Source organism: Pogoniulus pusillus, chromosome 5 (assembly GCF_015220805.1).
Source record: "Pogoniulus pusillus isolate bPogPus1 chromosome 5, bPogPus1.pri, whole genome shotgun sequence".
NCBI lineage: Eukaryota > Metazoa > Chordata > Aves > Piciformes > Lybiidae > Pogoniulus > Pogoniulus pusillus.
The window spans coordinates 9,659,078-9,674,873 of record NC_087268.1 but is presented as its reverse complement, the minus strand read 5'-3'; the positions used below and the strand labels follow the sequence as shown (position 1 = coordinate 9,674,873).

The window sequence follows — 15,796 nt, the reverse complement described above, 5'->3', positions numbered from 1 at the left end:
CTGGGTGCTAGGTTGGACTCGATGATCTTGGAGGTCTCTTCCAACCTGGTTGATTCTATGATTCTATGATTCTTTGATTCTGTAACTGCAGAGGGTTGTGATTTAGTGCCTCATGCTGAATTTTCTCTTTACTTCTGCAAAAGCTGAGGGCTCCTTTGACTCCTCTTACTATTAAAAAAGAAACTAAAACAACCCCAGCATTTTGCTAGGTCAGCTGGATTAAGCTGGCATGCATCTGGACCAAACTGCATTAAAGCAGTTTTTCTCTTGTTACCTGGACTCATTCATTCTCAACTCAGTACTGAGAGAGCTGTTCTGAATACACATTATTGAGGCCATCTTCTCTTTGGTCCTCTGAGGTAAGGAGGGAAGGGGTTTAGATTTATGACTCAGTATTAGATTTACCACTTTGCAAAGTCAGAAATAAAATTCAAGTGAGAGGAAGTCAGTAGCCCAGAGCTGTGTATAAAGACAGAAAAGAAACAATAAATCCCTTTATGTAGGTAAAGAATTAACAACCATTTTTCCTTTCCACTACGCAGAGCTTCATGCATCTTAACTCTCTCCTTTTCACTGGCAAAGGAGAAAATAGTCTTTTGTCTCCTCATATTAATAGAAAGCATTCTTGAAGTGGGCAGTTAGTTTTATAATCTCATGTCATGGAATGGTAGGGGCTGGAAGTGACTTCCAGATGTTATTTAGTCCAACCGCCAAAGCAACTGCTGCATGGACCAAAATGATTCAAACTCTACCTGACATCTGCAGCTCCGTTGCCAGTGAACTAACAAAATGTCTAAGTGAAATCCAGAAAACTACAAAAAAAGTCAAACCATTTAATAATAAGCCAGAGCCTTGCACATGGAGGAATGCTGCTGTGTCTTATACTCTCTAACAAGGAGGGTCTGGTTGAAACGGTGCAGGTTGAGGGCAGGCTTGGTTGCAGCAACCATGAGATGGTGGAATTCAGGATCTTGTGTGGTAGGAACAGAATACCAAGCAGGATCACAAACCTGGACTTCAACAGGGCCAACATTTGCCTTTTCAAGCTATTGCTAGGGGCAATCCCATGTGACCAGAAACTAGAAGGTTAAGAGGCTCAAGATAGTTAGTATTCAAGAACCACTTCTTTGAAGCTCAAGATCAAAGCATCCCAATGAGTAGGAAATCAAGAAATGGTGCCAGGAAACCCTCATGGCAAAATATGGAACTGCTGGGCAAGTACAGGTGGAAGAAGAATCTACAGATTATGGAAGGAGGGGCTGGCTACTTGGGAGGAGTATAAGGCTGTTGTCAGAGGATGTAGGGAGGCAGCTAGGAGAGTTAAAGCCTCCTTGGAATTTAACCTTGCAAGAGAGGTTGAGGACAACAGAAAGGCCTTCTTCAAATACATTGCAGACTAAACTAACACTGGAGGCAATGCCTGCTACAGGAGGTGGGTACCCTGGTGGTGGAGCACAAAAAGAAGGCAGAGCACTGAGTGCCTTTTTTATCACTGTCTGTACTGCTGGAGGCTGTCCTCAGGAGCCACAGATTCCTGAGGCCCTAGAGGAAGTCAAGATAAATGAGGAGTTTGCCAGCATTGATGAGGATTGGGTTAGGAAGCAGTTAAGTAATCTGGCCATCCATGGGATGTACTTGTGGATGCTGGGGGAGCTGGCAGAAGTCATCTCTAGGCCACTCTGGATCATCTTTGGCAAGTTGTGGGGAGCAAGGGAGGTGTTTCAGGACTGGAGGAAAGTAAATGTCATTCCAGTCTTCAAAAAGGGCAAGACAGAGGACCTGGTTAACTACTCAGCCTCATCTTCATGGGTGGAAAGGTGATGGAGAAATTTATCCTTGGCACTGTCTCTAGGTATGTCAAAGATAAGAGGGTCATTAGAAGCAGTCTTCATGGCTTTACTAAGGGAGAGTCTTGTTTCACCAACCTGATAGCCCTTTTTGAGGGGATTACAAGATGGGTGGATGTTGGTTAGATCAGTGGATGTGATTTACCTTGAGGTCAGAAAAGCATCCTCATGTTATTAAGTAGTGACATAGACTGTGAAGTGGTTGAAGGAAAGAAGTCAGAGAGTTGTGGCCAATGGGGCAGAGTCCAGTTGGAGGCCTGTACCCAGTGAGGTGCCTCAGGGGTCAGTACTGGGACCAGTACCATTCAATGTATTCATTAACAATGTGGATGAGGGCACAGAGTGCACTGTCAGCAAGTTTGCTGATGGCACCAAGCTGGGAGGAGTGGCTGACACACTAGAGGGCTATGCTGCCATTCAGCAGGACCTGGGCTGGACTGTAGGGTGGGGAGAAATGCAATGAAGTATAGCAAGGGCAAGAGTAGAGTCTTGCATCTGGGAAAGAATGACCCCATGGACTGTTAGAGATTGCAGACTGCTGTGTTAGAGAGCAGTGTAGGAGAAAGGGACTTTGGTGGACAGGACGACCATGAGCCAGCAACGTGCCCTTGCAGCCAAGAAGGCCAAAGGCATCCTGAAGTGTATTAGAAGAGGCCACATCTGCCATACTGTGTCCAGCTCTGAGCCCTTCAGTTCAAGAAGAACCTCAGGGAACTGCTTGAAAGAGTCCAGTGCAGAGCCACAAAGATGATGATGGGAGTGGAACATCTCCCTTAGGAGGAAAGGCTGAGGGAGCTGGGTCTCCTTAGCTTCGAGAAGAGGAGACTGAGGGGTGACCTCATGAACATCTATAAGTATGTGAAAGGTGTGTGCCATGAGGGCAGAGCCAGGCTCTTCTCAGTGATGCCCAGTGGTAGGACAAGGGGCAATGGGTGCAAGCTGGAATATAGGAGATTCCATGTAAACACAAGGGAAAATTATTTCACTGTGAGGGTAATGAGATGCTGGAGCAGGCTGCCCAGAGAGGTTGTGGGATCTCCTTCTCTGGAGACTTTCCAAACCTGCCTGGACGTGCTCCTATGTGACCTGCTCTAGGTGATTCTGCTCTGGCAGGGGGATTTGACTCAATGATCTTTCAGGGTCCCTTCCAACCCTTAACATTCTGTGAGTCTGTGATACTGGGGAGTAGGTCTTAAACTATGATAAGTTTCAATAAATTCAGTCAAGGAAACATATATGCTCTGAGGGAAAAATTATTAGCAAATTAATTCTGTATGATGAAATGCTCCCAGAGTGACAGTATGGTAGGGCTTGGAAGGGATTTCTGGAGATCATTGCATCCAACTTCTCTACAAAGGCAAATTCATCTAAAGAAGGTCATACAGGAGCACACCCAGGCAGGTTTGGAATGCCTCCAGAGCTCGATACTCCACCCCCTCTCTGGACAGCCTAGTCTAAGTGCTCCATCATTTTTAAATTAAAGATGTTCTTTCTCAGGTTTAGGTGGAACTTCTTATGTTCAAGTTTGTGCCTATTACTCCTTGCCCTGCCACTGGGAAGCACTGCAAAGAGACTGGTCTCATCCTCCTGACACACATCCTTTAAGTACTCAGTAGCATTTATGAGATTTTCCCCCTCATTTTTCTCTTTTCTGGACTAAAAAGACCAAATTCTCCCATGCTTTCCTCATAGGAGAGATGTTCTAGTCTCCTAATCATCTTTGTAGTCTTTTTCTCTGTTCCCTCTCCAGCAAGTCCCTATCCTTCTTGAGCTGCAGAGCTGAGAAGTGGACACAGGATTCCAAATGTGAAATAATTCCTTGTAAGCAGTTGTGCTTAGCATCTTTGTCATCAATATGGACAGAGGAATTCAGTTTGCAGATGACATCAAGCTGTGTGGCACAGTCGAGTTGCTAGAGGGCAGGGATGCTATTCAGAAGGACCTGGACAGGTTGGAGAGGTGGGCCCAGGCTGACCTCATGAGATGCAACAAGGCCAAGTGTGAGATCCTCCTCTTGGGTTGATGCAATCCCAAGCACAAATCCAGGCTGGGTAGTGAATGGCTGGAGAGCAGCCCTGAGGAAAAGGACCTGGGGGTCTGGATTGATGAGAAGTTCAACATGAGCTTACAATGTGTGTGTGCAGCCCAGACAGCAGCTGTGTGCTGGGCTGCATCAAGAGAAGCGTGGCCAGCAGGGCAAGGGGGGGGATTCTCCCCTTTTACTCTGCTCTCGTCAGACCCCACCTGGTGCATTGTGTGCAGTTCTGGAGCCCCCAACACAAGAAGGACATGGAACTGTCAGTGAGTCCAGGGGAGGGCCATGAAGATGATCAGAGGGCTGGAGCACCTCTGCTATGAGCATAGGCAACAAGATTTGAGGCTCTTCAGCCTGGAGAAGAGAAGGCTTCAAGAAGAACTTGTAGTATCCTTCCAGTATCCCCAAGGCTGGGGAGGGACTATTTACAAAGTCTTGTAATGACAGGACAAGGGGTGATGGGTTTAAAGTTGAAGAGGGGAGATTTAGACTAGATGGTAGGAAGACATCCTTTACAGTGGGATTGGTGAAACACTGGCACAGGTTGCCCAGGGAGATTGTGGATGCTCCTTCCCTGGAGATGTTCAAGGTTAGGTTGGATGAGGCTTTGAGAGAGCTGTTCTAGTAAGAGGTGTTGCTGCCTATGGCAGAGGGCTGGAACTAGATGATCTTTGAGGTCCCTTCCAACCTAAACCATTCTATGATTCTATAAAAGAAAAGTGAAAATGAACATGATGCTGTTCCTTAGTCATGTAGTATTTTTCTTGTATTTAGAATCAGAATCAGTCAGGGTTGGAAGGGACCACAAGGATCATCTAGTTCCAACCCCCCTGCCACGGGCAAGGATACCCTACCCTAGAGCAATCTGGCCAGAGCCTCATCCAGCCTTAAATACCTCCATCGACGGGGCCTCAGTCACCTCCCTGGGCAACCCATTCCAGCCTCTCACCACTCTCATGGTTAAGGACTTCCTTAATTTATGTTTGGGGTTGTAGAAGGCATGGAGATTATGGAGTAAATTCTACATGACAGCAGTGTGCTAAGTTGTTGCTCAGCTAGTATTGTTGAAAGCCTCATCCTCCAAGGCAAAAAGGTTTCTTAATGTGCCTTGTGATCTGAAGAACTTACTCAAAAGCTGAAAGTTTTGTAAGAGCAAGCTCCCAACTGAGCTCTCCCAGTAAGATCCCCACCAGCAGCTGTCAGCCTTTCAAGTCTGCTAACTGCGATAGGAAGGAGAGCTTACACACAAGTACTTGAGAGCTTTATAGAGCACTGTCTGCACCCTGAGATGATTCCTGAGATGAATAGAGAGCAAATGGAGATTTTGGAGAACTAGTGTAGCGTGCATGCTGTAGCTCCTGACTCTTAGGAGAGTAGTGTGCTTTACACCTGCCTGAGCCTGAGAGTTGTCTGTTAGGGCTGTACTGCAGCACTGCTCCTGATGGCACTGCTGAATGACTGCCTACCGGTGTACAAGGCTGTGCTCAACAGAAAGAGTTTGTTTTCTGGCCACCTGTCCTTATGCTGTAGCGAAGAAATGAGAGAAGGGTAGGAAAAGTTCCTGCTGGAGGCCCTTCCAGTCACCTAAGTAGTCAGCTGAAAATGTAATAAAGAGGTCTTGGTACAGTGCTTCTTTTCTGTAGTTCCTCTTGGTGCCTCCTGCAGAACCTTGGTGAAATATTAGCTCTTTCTACAGTTAAGAAGATCTTACTTTAGCTAAGAGACCTTTTAGCTCCTGTTTATCTTCAGAGGGAGAAAAAAAGCATTCACTCCTGGGAGTGAGTAATGCTGGCTAGCACAGAAACAAGTGGGTGCTTTTTATGGCTCAGCTTGTTACTAACCTTTATAGAGTGACAAAGAGAGATGACTTCACTGAATTGCTTTAGAAGAGTAATAAAGCCTTACTCAACAAGACTTGAGAGTAGCTGGTCAACTCTTAGAAACTGAAAGTCAGGTTTAGAAGTAAAGGTGGTTTAGTTGTAGAAGAGTAACAATCATACTATGGGACTGCTAGAGATGCATTTTCTTTTCTGTAGATGCAGAGTTCATTAGAGCAAGGAATTACAGTGCCCCACTGTAGGTGATGAATTAAATTTTTATTCCTGGCCACAAAATTTATCAAGAGATTGCTCCAGAGAATAGTGTTGTAGTTAATGTTTTAGCAGTTATCCAGGTGTGTGGAGAATGGAAGCATAGAATCATCAAACCGTTTGAAGAGACTTTGGAGATCATCAAGTTCAACTGCTCAGCTAGGGCTTTTGATCCCACCACCTCTCTTAAGTTGTCACCACTAAACCAGGTCACTCAGCACCACATTCAGATGCCTTTTAAATCCTTCTAGGGATGATGACTCCAGCACCTCCCTGGGCAGCTTGTACATTAGGCTATACAGGAGATTCATGGAAGTCTTCATCCAAAGGTGAAATATTCATGTCTTTCAGTTTGTTCTTGAATTGTCTTCTGGGTAATATTGTTTGCCTTTGAAGTATTCAAAGACAATAAGAAAGGACTGTTCCTTGTTTAACTTAGGATCCAATTTCTAACCTTGCTGGAAAGCAGATCAAACAGGTTATAGAAAATCATGTTTGCCAGTTGTCCTGGAGTCCTGTACCCCTAAATTCCTCTCCTGCCCGGACTTCGGGGGGAAAGGGGAAAAGCCGCCTGGTTTCCCCCCCCCCTCGCCTGCCCTGCAGCCGAGAAGGGGGCGGCGACTGCCCCGTGAGTTCCCGCGCTGGAGCCAGGCTGGGATTGGCCGTGCGCTTTCGCGCCTAAGGTGTGGTAACTCTGCCCTTTGTCTAGCCAAGGTTATAACTATTGGGGGTCTTCCCGCCTTTGGGGTTCCCGCTTTGGATTTTGCCCGTGTTGGACGCATGTCTCTGCCTGAGCTGCTCACTCTCCTGTGCCTGGACTGCAGAGAGACTAAGGACTTGCTTTACTGTTAGGCACACACCTTTGTCTGCCTAACGACCCTTAACGACCCTTAACGACTCCTGCAGCCGCTGGAGGAGGAAGACAGACCGCAGGAGCCAGCCTGAGTGAGTTATTTGGCTTAGCTTAATTTAGTAAGAAACCGCTATTAATTAATAGCTGAGTCCTTTTCCAAAAACTGACTTCCAAATATATATAGTCAGATTATTAATGGTATCCTCGTAGAATTCTCATGCAACTCAACCTGTTTATCAAACGAAATTAATCTTTGTATATATAGTTGTGGGGGCGGGTTTTGTAAAAATAAAAAATATCTATTTTTGATAAATTTTCGACTCGGCCACGAATTATTTCTGCCCTCCGCAACACCAGTTGCTACCGTGCTTCAAAGCAGAAGGGACTATCATTTAATAGCAGGGAAAAGAGGAAAACATCTTTTGACATACTGCAGTGTGGTCATTTGATAGATGTTTATGGTTGATGGCTATGGAAGTCTGCTGTATTTGTAAGTATGTGCTGGCAAGAGACTTTTCCTGCCATGAATACGCAAAACCACGAGCAAGTCTTAGGAATGTCCATAGCTCAGCTGGCTGAGAGCAGCTTGCTAATGCTACTGAGCTACAAGAGAGCTGCTGAAGAGGAGAAGGTGGTGGAGAGAGAAGGAGATTCTGTAATAAGTCACTACCAGAGCTCAACAAGCTGGCAGAGAAATCTTACTGGACACCACACTTGGTACAGTTGGGCCTGAGGAAAGCAATACATCACAGCTTCATCCAGCTCATGCTGAAGCAGTGCTGGCTATTAGAGAATGTGTGCTACTCTGCTCTAGTGAGGCCACATCTGGAGTATTGTGTCCAGTTCTGGACTCCTAGCTCAAGAGAGACAGGGAAATAGTGGAGAGAGCCCAATGGCATCTATGAGGATGATGAAGGGACTGGAACATGTGTCTGATGAGGAAAGGATGACAGACCTGGGGCTGTTTAGCCTGAAGAAGCCTGAGAGGAGATACAATCAATGTTTACAAATAGCTGATGGGTGGCTGTCAGGAAGGCCTAGTCTCTTTTCAGTGAGTTTCTGTAACAGGATGAGGAACAGCTGACACAAAGTGGAACACAGAAAGTTCCAACTCAGTATAAGGGAAAACTTTGCTGTGAGAGCACTGGAGTAGGCTGCCCAGAGATGCTGTGGTGTCTCCTTCTCTGAAGACTTTGAAAACCTGCATGGATGTGTTCCTGTGTGACCTTCCCTTGGTGATCCTGGTTTGGTAGGAACTCTTGCCATTCTGTCACTCTGAAAACCCTGTGCTGTGAGGCAGGGGGCAAATTTTCTGTGAGGTCGAAGTGATTGTAGGCATACTTCTGTAAAATGGGGTTTGATGCCACTTTGGTGGAGACACCACCCTTTAAATGGAGGGTACACTGTTGGGAGAGTGCAAGTAATGAATGAAGCTCAGACACTCAACCACCCATTCCTGCCATCTACATTCTCAGCCCTGGTGCTGCCATTGACTGGGCTGGTCATGGGATAGGCCTTTGTGTTCTCTCTCCTGCTTTTCACTTCATCTCGTCCACTGATCCATTTCCTAAACCCATGCAGCCTTGGGCCATCCCTCTGCCTCTTTCTGGGCCACTTCCTCCCTAGAGACTCTGATGTTTCAGATTGCTCATTTATATTTTCATGTCTCTTATCCAGGCAGGGAAGAGGTGACAGTATCTCCACAGCACAGTGGTGCTTGGTTCCTGGCTCACTAGGGTGTTCACTTGACATTAACTGTTTCATTAGCAACCTGCTGCTCTCTTGTTTGTGCCCACAGCAAAAGAGGGGAAGATGGCAATTCAATGCTGATAGTTGTCATGGCTATTTCAGTGCCATACAGGAGAAGATGGAGACCTGCATGCCCTAGGTATCCTGACCTCTGGACTTTTTGGAGAGAGCAGCAGCCTGGCATGATGTTGATCAAGATCTGCTAACTTGATGGTGAGCCTTTTTGTGTTTTCTGGTCTGTCAGGGATATTTGCTAGGAGGATGTAGATTGTCAGAAAACCTTGTCTTTCTCTGAAGGACATCTCTCATCACAGGTTTCACTCCCATTTTCAGCAGGTAGCAGGGGATCTTGTAGGAAGAGCAAGGAAACACAGCTCGTGGCCCACAGAGGATCTTGCATTGAGCAGGAGCACAATCAAACAGCAAGGTGCTATTGTACCGAACACAATGTCACTCTGGAAATATTCACCAGAAGATTAGTCCAGCAGAAAGCATTTTAACCCCAACTGGTTGCTATTCTTTCTCTGACTTAGTAAGTATTGCACCCACATGCTCTGCAAATAAGTCTCTTCCCTACACTCTGAGAGAAGTTAAAGCCATGTGTAAAAAGCTGTGAGCAATCAAAGCACCCTCTTTTTACTGTAAAGTGAGCAAAAATGTCTTCTCTAATGCTCCCTCTGCTCTGACCACCTTCACAGTAGCTTTTCTATTCTGTACAACATTGTCCTATTTCTATCAGGACAGCAACCACGATATCAAGATCCTCACACTCTGCCAACACTGCGTTTTCATCCAGAGCACAAAACAAGGGCACTACCTGAAGGGGCATTGTAGCCAGGTGGGGGGTGGCCTCTTCTCCCAGGCAACCAGCAATAGAACAAGGGGACACAGTCTCAAGTTGTGCCAGGGTAGGTATAGGCTGGATATTAGGAAGAAGTTCTTCACAGAGAGAGTGATTTCCTATTGGAATGGGCTGCCCAGGGAGGTGGTGGAGGCACCGTCCCAGGGGGGTCTTCAAGAAAAGCCTGGCTGAGGCACTTAGTGCCATGGTCTAGTTGATTGGTTAGGGCAGGGTGATAGGTTGGACTGGATGATCTTGGAGGTCTCTTCCAACCTGGTTGATTCTATGATGATTCTATGATGATGAAGGTGATTCATTTTGTCTTTGTACCAACAGCTCTCTTGCTGTAAGCCCAAGTGATGAGCTAACAGGGTTTAACTCCCTAGTGCTGGATTTTCATGGTAGACCCTCTGGGGCATACCTACTCTGCTCCTGATGCCAGCGTTTTTGCTATTGATTTTAAGTGTTAGACTGTGACCCAGCATGTGGGAACAGCGTTGACAGAGTTAATTTGCACTCTGGTTGGTCTTGCAAGTGGAGGGTAAAATCATCATGAAGCCGTGGATGCATATGAAGGAGGGCAGGGGGTTCTGTACTATTTGGGTCAGCAGTATCTCAGAAGACTTTCAAATAAACAGATGGGCTTCAGGTTCCAGTTTGGAAGTTCAGTCATTTTGGTTGGAAGGGATCTTTGAGATTATCTTGTCTAATCATTAGTTAACTACCAAGTCTGGTGCTAAACCACGTCCTTTACGTGCCCACAAGTAAGCCACCTGCACTCACCTTTTTGAAGGGTCTGCTACAAAAAGGGGAGCCCTCCCTAAAGGTCTTCCAAAAACTATGCAGGAGCTGAGCAAACAAGTGCTTTAAAGTTAATGATCAGGATAGACAGTTAAAGATTTTGTGCCACTGGAAGGAGCTTTACAGTGACACAATGTGCCAAACAGCAAAGGACATTGGAGCGAGGCAAGCGTCAGTCCCATCTCCCGAGGAATAGGTAATAGGACAAGGGAAAACATCTTCAAGTTGCACCAGGGGAGGTTTAGGCTGAGTACTAGGAACGATTTCTTCTCCAAAAGCATTGTCAAGACCTAGAACAGGCTGCCCAGGGCAGTGGTGGAGTCCCCATTCCTGGAGTGATGCACAAGACAAGTGTGGTGTTTGGGGAATGTAGTTTAGTGGTGATCTGGCGGTGCTGAGTTAACAGTCGGATGTGATGATCTGGAAGGTCTCTTCCAACCAAGACAGTTCTATAATTCTGGCCTCATAAAAGCACTTGATACATTAAATGTCCATAAGAAAGAGACAACTTTCCTCTTGTCTGTGCTGGAACACATCTAGAATATTTACATCTGGGAAGAATTTACCCTTGAGTTACATTTCAGATGGAAAACATAAAAGCATCTCTCCTTCAGGGAAGAAATAAAAGAATTACTCCAGTAATTACTGGAGTACTGACTCTGACTCTGTAGATGTTTCCAGGATAATTTCTTATGGCTTCGTTACTGGATGCTGTGAGACTTGTCTCTGTCTGGTTTTATGGACCATGCCAGCCTGTAGCATGTTGGCAGTGGTTTCACTGGCCTGGCTCTAGCAATACCTTGAAGAGTTGGGTTTTTGTCATAGAAATACAGAATGTCTTGAGTTGGAAGGGACCTTAAAGATCAGCTAGTTTCAGCCACCCTGTCATGGCTGGGGACATCTCCCACTAGACCACGTTGCTCAAAGTTTTATCCAGCCTGGTCTTAAACACTTCCAGGCATGAGGCATCCACAACTTCTCTGGGCAACCCATTCCAATGTCTCACCATTTGCATAGTAAAGAACTTCCTAAATTTCAATCTAAATCTTCCCTGCTCTAGTTTAAAATCATTGCCCCTTGTTCTGTCACTATATGCTCTTATAACAGTCCCACTCCAGCTTTCCTATAGCCCTCCTTCAGGTACCGGAAGGCCACTTTAAGCTCTTCCTGGGTGTCTGTTCTCGAGGCTGAACAGACCTAACTCATTCAACTTGTGCTTACAGGAGAGTAAGCCCTCTGGTCATCTTTGTGGCCTTCCTCTGGACCCTCTCCAACAGACTCATGTCCTTGTTTTGGGGGTGTCATAGCTGGACACAATACTACAGGTGAAGATCTCACCAGAGCAGAGAGGCAGAATTGCTTGACCATGTTTCTTTTGCTGCAGACCAGGATATGGTTGACTTTTTGGGATGCCAATACACATCTTGTGCTTGCTCCAGGTGACCTGATGTCTCCATTGTGATCTCTATCCTACCTTCTCTGTCCTGTGTCAGGGTGCAATAGAGAAGCACTGTGAGTTTAGAACCATAGAATGCATTGTGTTGGAAGGGACCCTGAATCAAAGATCATCTTGGTCATCCCCATGCAGTGAGCAGGGAGATCTGCAGCTAGATCAAGTTGTTCAGGGCCCCATCAGGTTTGACCTTGAATATCTCCAGGGATGGGACCTCTGGCACACCACTGGTTAATGTGTACTGCTTCCCATCTCTGTCCAGAACCTTGAACTGAGGTGTGACTTCAACCCACGTTTTGAGCAGATTCTATTGCATTCCCTGGCAGTGGCAAGAGTCCAGCAGACTAGAACAGCTGCATGTCCTAGTGCATTTTGAGAGAAAGGCAAATGAGTAGTGAACCAAGGAAAAGAGGAGGAATGAAGAAATAGTCACTCTGAGACAAATGTGATATGATGGGCAAGATTAACTTAAAAGGACTAAGCTAATAGAGGAAGGAGCCAAGCGAGATGTTTATAATGTGGTGCACAAATCCATTAATCAGACTAAAATGTTGTTGGTGTAACATTTTGTGCCCTGCACAGTATGCAAGGTCTATAAATTTATCTGGTCTACACAAGGAAAATGTGGGTCAGGACAAGCAGAGAATGCAGAAGAAAGCAACTGCTAGTCAAAACAGTGATTAAGAGGTATTGCAACAAACTGCTGTGAAATTCTTGCCAGTGGTCCCCTTTTTGAGGCGCCTACAGAATCACAGAATGGTAGGGGTTGGAAAAGAGCACACAGGAACACAGCAAGACAGGTTTGGAATGTCTCCAGAGCTGGAGACTCCACCACCTCTCTGGGCAGCCTGGTCCAGTGCTCCAGCACCCTTAAAGTAAAAAACCAAAAATCCTCCTCGTGTTTAGATGGAACTTGCTACCTTCAAGTTTGGTCCTGTAACCTCTTCTGTCACTCAGTACCAGTATAAAAAAAAATGGTCCCATCCTCCTGACACCCATCTTTCAAGTGTTGAACAGCATTGATGAGATTCCCTTTCAGCCTTCTTTTTTCCAGACTAAAAATGCCCAATTCTCTTACAGGAGATATTCTAGAACCCTAATGGACTTTGTAGACCTTTTCAGTACCCTTTTCCAGCAAGTCCCTGTCCTTGAACCAGGAGGCCATAGGTGGACACATTATTCCAGATGTTCTGTCACTAGGGTAGAGAACCTCCTTTGACCTGATTGCCACACTCTTCTTATCTCTCCAAACCATTGTCCTTGGTCATGAGAGGACACTGCCGGCTCGCGGTCATCCTGTCATCCGCCAGAACTCTCAGGTCCTTTGCCCTGGAACTGCTCTCCAAATAACCAGCTCCCAACCTGTACTGATCCATGGGGTTGTTCTTCCCCAGATACAGCTATGAAATATTTAACACTTTTTTGTCAAAGCCTTGGAGCTAAGCAGCTTAGGGGACACAGTCTCAAGTTGTGCCGGGGGAAGTACAGGCTGGATGTTAGGAGGAAGTTCTCTCTCTCACAGAGAGAGTGATTTGCCATTGGAATGGGCTGCCCAGGGATGTGGTGGAGTCACTGTCCCTGGAGGTGTTCAAGCAAAGCCTGGATGAGGCACTCAGTGCCATGGTCTAGTTGACTGGGTAGGGCTGGGTGCTAGGTTGGACTGGATGATCTTGGAGGTCTCTTCCAACCTGGTTGATTCTATGATAGTATGGCTTGCAAGTTAATGTCTGTTTCTCCAACTGGATTCTTTCTGTCAGTTAGGGAAGACCCTGAGTTAGAGGATAATTAAATGAAAGGACCATTTCAAGGAATTATCTGGATAATTAGTTGTGATAAATATGATTTTGCTTTAGAGCAGTGAAGGAATAGGAGTCACTGAGTTGAGACAAGAAATCATGTGGGATGTCTTTCATCTGAATATATTTATTATCTGGTTTAATTAGGAAACTAAGTCATAAATGTGTAATGAAAAATACTTGTCTAGGGCTTCTCTTTTGTTAAACGGCTTAATTTCTGGGAGTCCATTATACTGCACTTTATGTATACATCTTTTTATGGCTACATCAATGGCAGGGCTTTACAAAAGAACAGCAACATGAATTATGGAGAAATATTAATATTTTGAAGTAAGTTGATTTTTTTTTCCCCTGTGTGTTGAGTTCTGTATTTGAAAGGTTTTCATAGAATCATAGAATCAATCCGGTTGGAAGAGACCTCCAAAGTCATCCAGTCCACCCTAGCACCCAGCCCTAGCCAGCCAACTAGACCATGGCACTAAATGCCTCAGCCAGGCTTTTCTTCAACACCTCCAGGGATGGTGACTCCACCACCTCCCTGGGCAGCCCATTCCAATGCCAATCACTCTCTCTGGCAAGAACTGCCTCCTAACATCCAGCCTATACTTCCCCCAGCACAACTTGAGACTGTGTCCCCTTGTTCTGTTGCTGGTTGCCTGGGAGAAGAGTCCAACCCCCACGTGGCTACAACCTCCCTTCAGGTAGTTGTAGACAGCAATGAGGTCACCTCTGAGCCTCCTCCTCTCCAAGCTGAGTAGGTAACCAAGCTTTATCAAAATTACTACTGAAATAAGCAAATTTCTAAATAGATTTCTTTTTTACTCACTGGAGTTTTTGTAGCACTTAGAAGATATTTAGACAGAAATTTTCATAATGTTTTATTTCATTTTAATCATTATTCTTCACTAAGTAGCTTGAGAAATAAACTGAGTTTTTACTAAAATGTCCTTTTGGTCAAAACTTTTATCTAATAAACTTAACTTTTAGAACATTTATTACTTGTAATGAATTCCATTCCACTCCCTTCACTGTAAATTTACTAGATGATTTAATCAAAATTTACTAAAACTGTTATTTAACTAGAATAATTTATATTTTTTATAGTCATTGAATTTTTGGTAGCATTTAGAAGATATTTAGCCAGACATTTTCATAATATTTAATTTTAAGAAGTGCTTTTCCATGCAGTAATTTGAGAAATAAAAATGAGCCAAAAGCACAGTTTAAGATGGAGAAAACAATCCCAGAAATATCTTTTAATGGGTTTGGTTTTCAGATGTTATCAGTTGTAATTTTTACAGAGTGTGCTTCTCTGTGGTATGGCTTCCTCTGGAAGTATTTGCAGATTTACTGTATTGCAAAAAGGAAAAAAAATCCCAATTTCTTTGCAGGTTTTGTTTTAGATAGTAGTCATGGAGTGGGAATGGCAGGATTTAAACTGGAGACATTATAATTTTAATTAATATATATATATACACACATGTGCATAGCCACTTTTTAGATGGTGTTTGAGAAGTCATTGCTAGGCTCCCCAAGTCCAGTTCTGGGCCCCTCAATTCAAGAGAGATGTTGAGGTGCTGGAACATGTCCAGAGAAGGGCAACAAAGCTGGTGAGGGGCCTGGAACACAAACCCTATGAGGAGAGGCTGAGGGAGCTGGGGGTGTTTAGCCTGGAGGAGGCTCAGAGGTGACCTCATTGCTGTCTACAACTACCTGAAGGGAGGTTGTAGCCAGGCTGGGGGTGGTCTCTTCTCCCATGCAACCAGCAACAGAACAAGAGGCCACAGTCTCAAGTTGTGCTGGGGGAAGTCTAGGCTGGATGTTAGGAGGAAGTTGTTGGCAGAGAGAGTGATTGGCATTGGAATGGGCTGCTCAGGGAGGTGGTGGAGGCACCATCCCTGGAGATGTTCAAGAAAAGCCTGGCTGAGGCACTTAGTGCCATGGTCTGGTTGACTGGCTAGGGCTGGTGGATAGGTTGGACTGGATGATCTTGGAGATCTCTTCCAATCTGGTTGATTCTATGATTTTATGAATTCAAGAAAGACAAGAATCTAGTGGGGAGTCCAATGAATAGCTATAAGAATGATTAAGGGACTTCATCTCTCCTGTGAAGAAAGACTGAAAGGACTGGCACTGTTTAGTCTGGAGAAAAGAAGGCTGGGAGGGGATCTTATGAACGTCTACAAATGTCTGAGAGGTGGCTGTCAAGAGGAAGGGGACAGACTTTTTTTCAGTGGCACCAGTAACAGGACAAGGAATAATGGGTATAATCCAAGTAATCCTCAACTTCTCACTGCCCTGCCTGATCCTTTTTTGACTGGGTGGTTGGAC

The 15,796-nt window shown here is 45.2% G+C and overlaps 1 long non-coding RNA gene across 1 annotated transcript in view; it reads left to right on the top strand.

Moving 5' to 3' along the window:
• The window catches only part of LOC135175646 (uncharacterized), a 45,149-nt gene extending 36,377 nt beyond the window's left edge, over positions 1-8,772 (top strand). The window contains exon 4 of the long non-coding RNA XR_010302419.1: positions 8,624-8,772. This is a non-coding gene — a long non-coding RNA (uncharacterized LOC135175646). The remainder of the gene's footprint in view (positions 1-8,623) is intronic.
• The last annotated feature ends 7,024 nt before the right edge of the window (positions 8,773-15,796 follow it).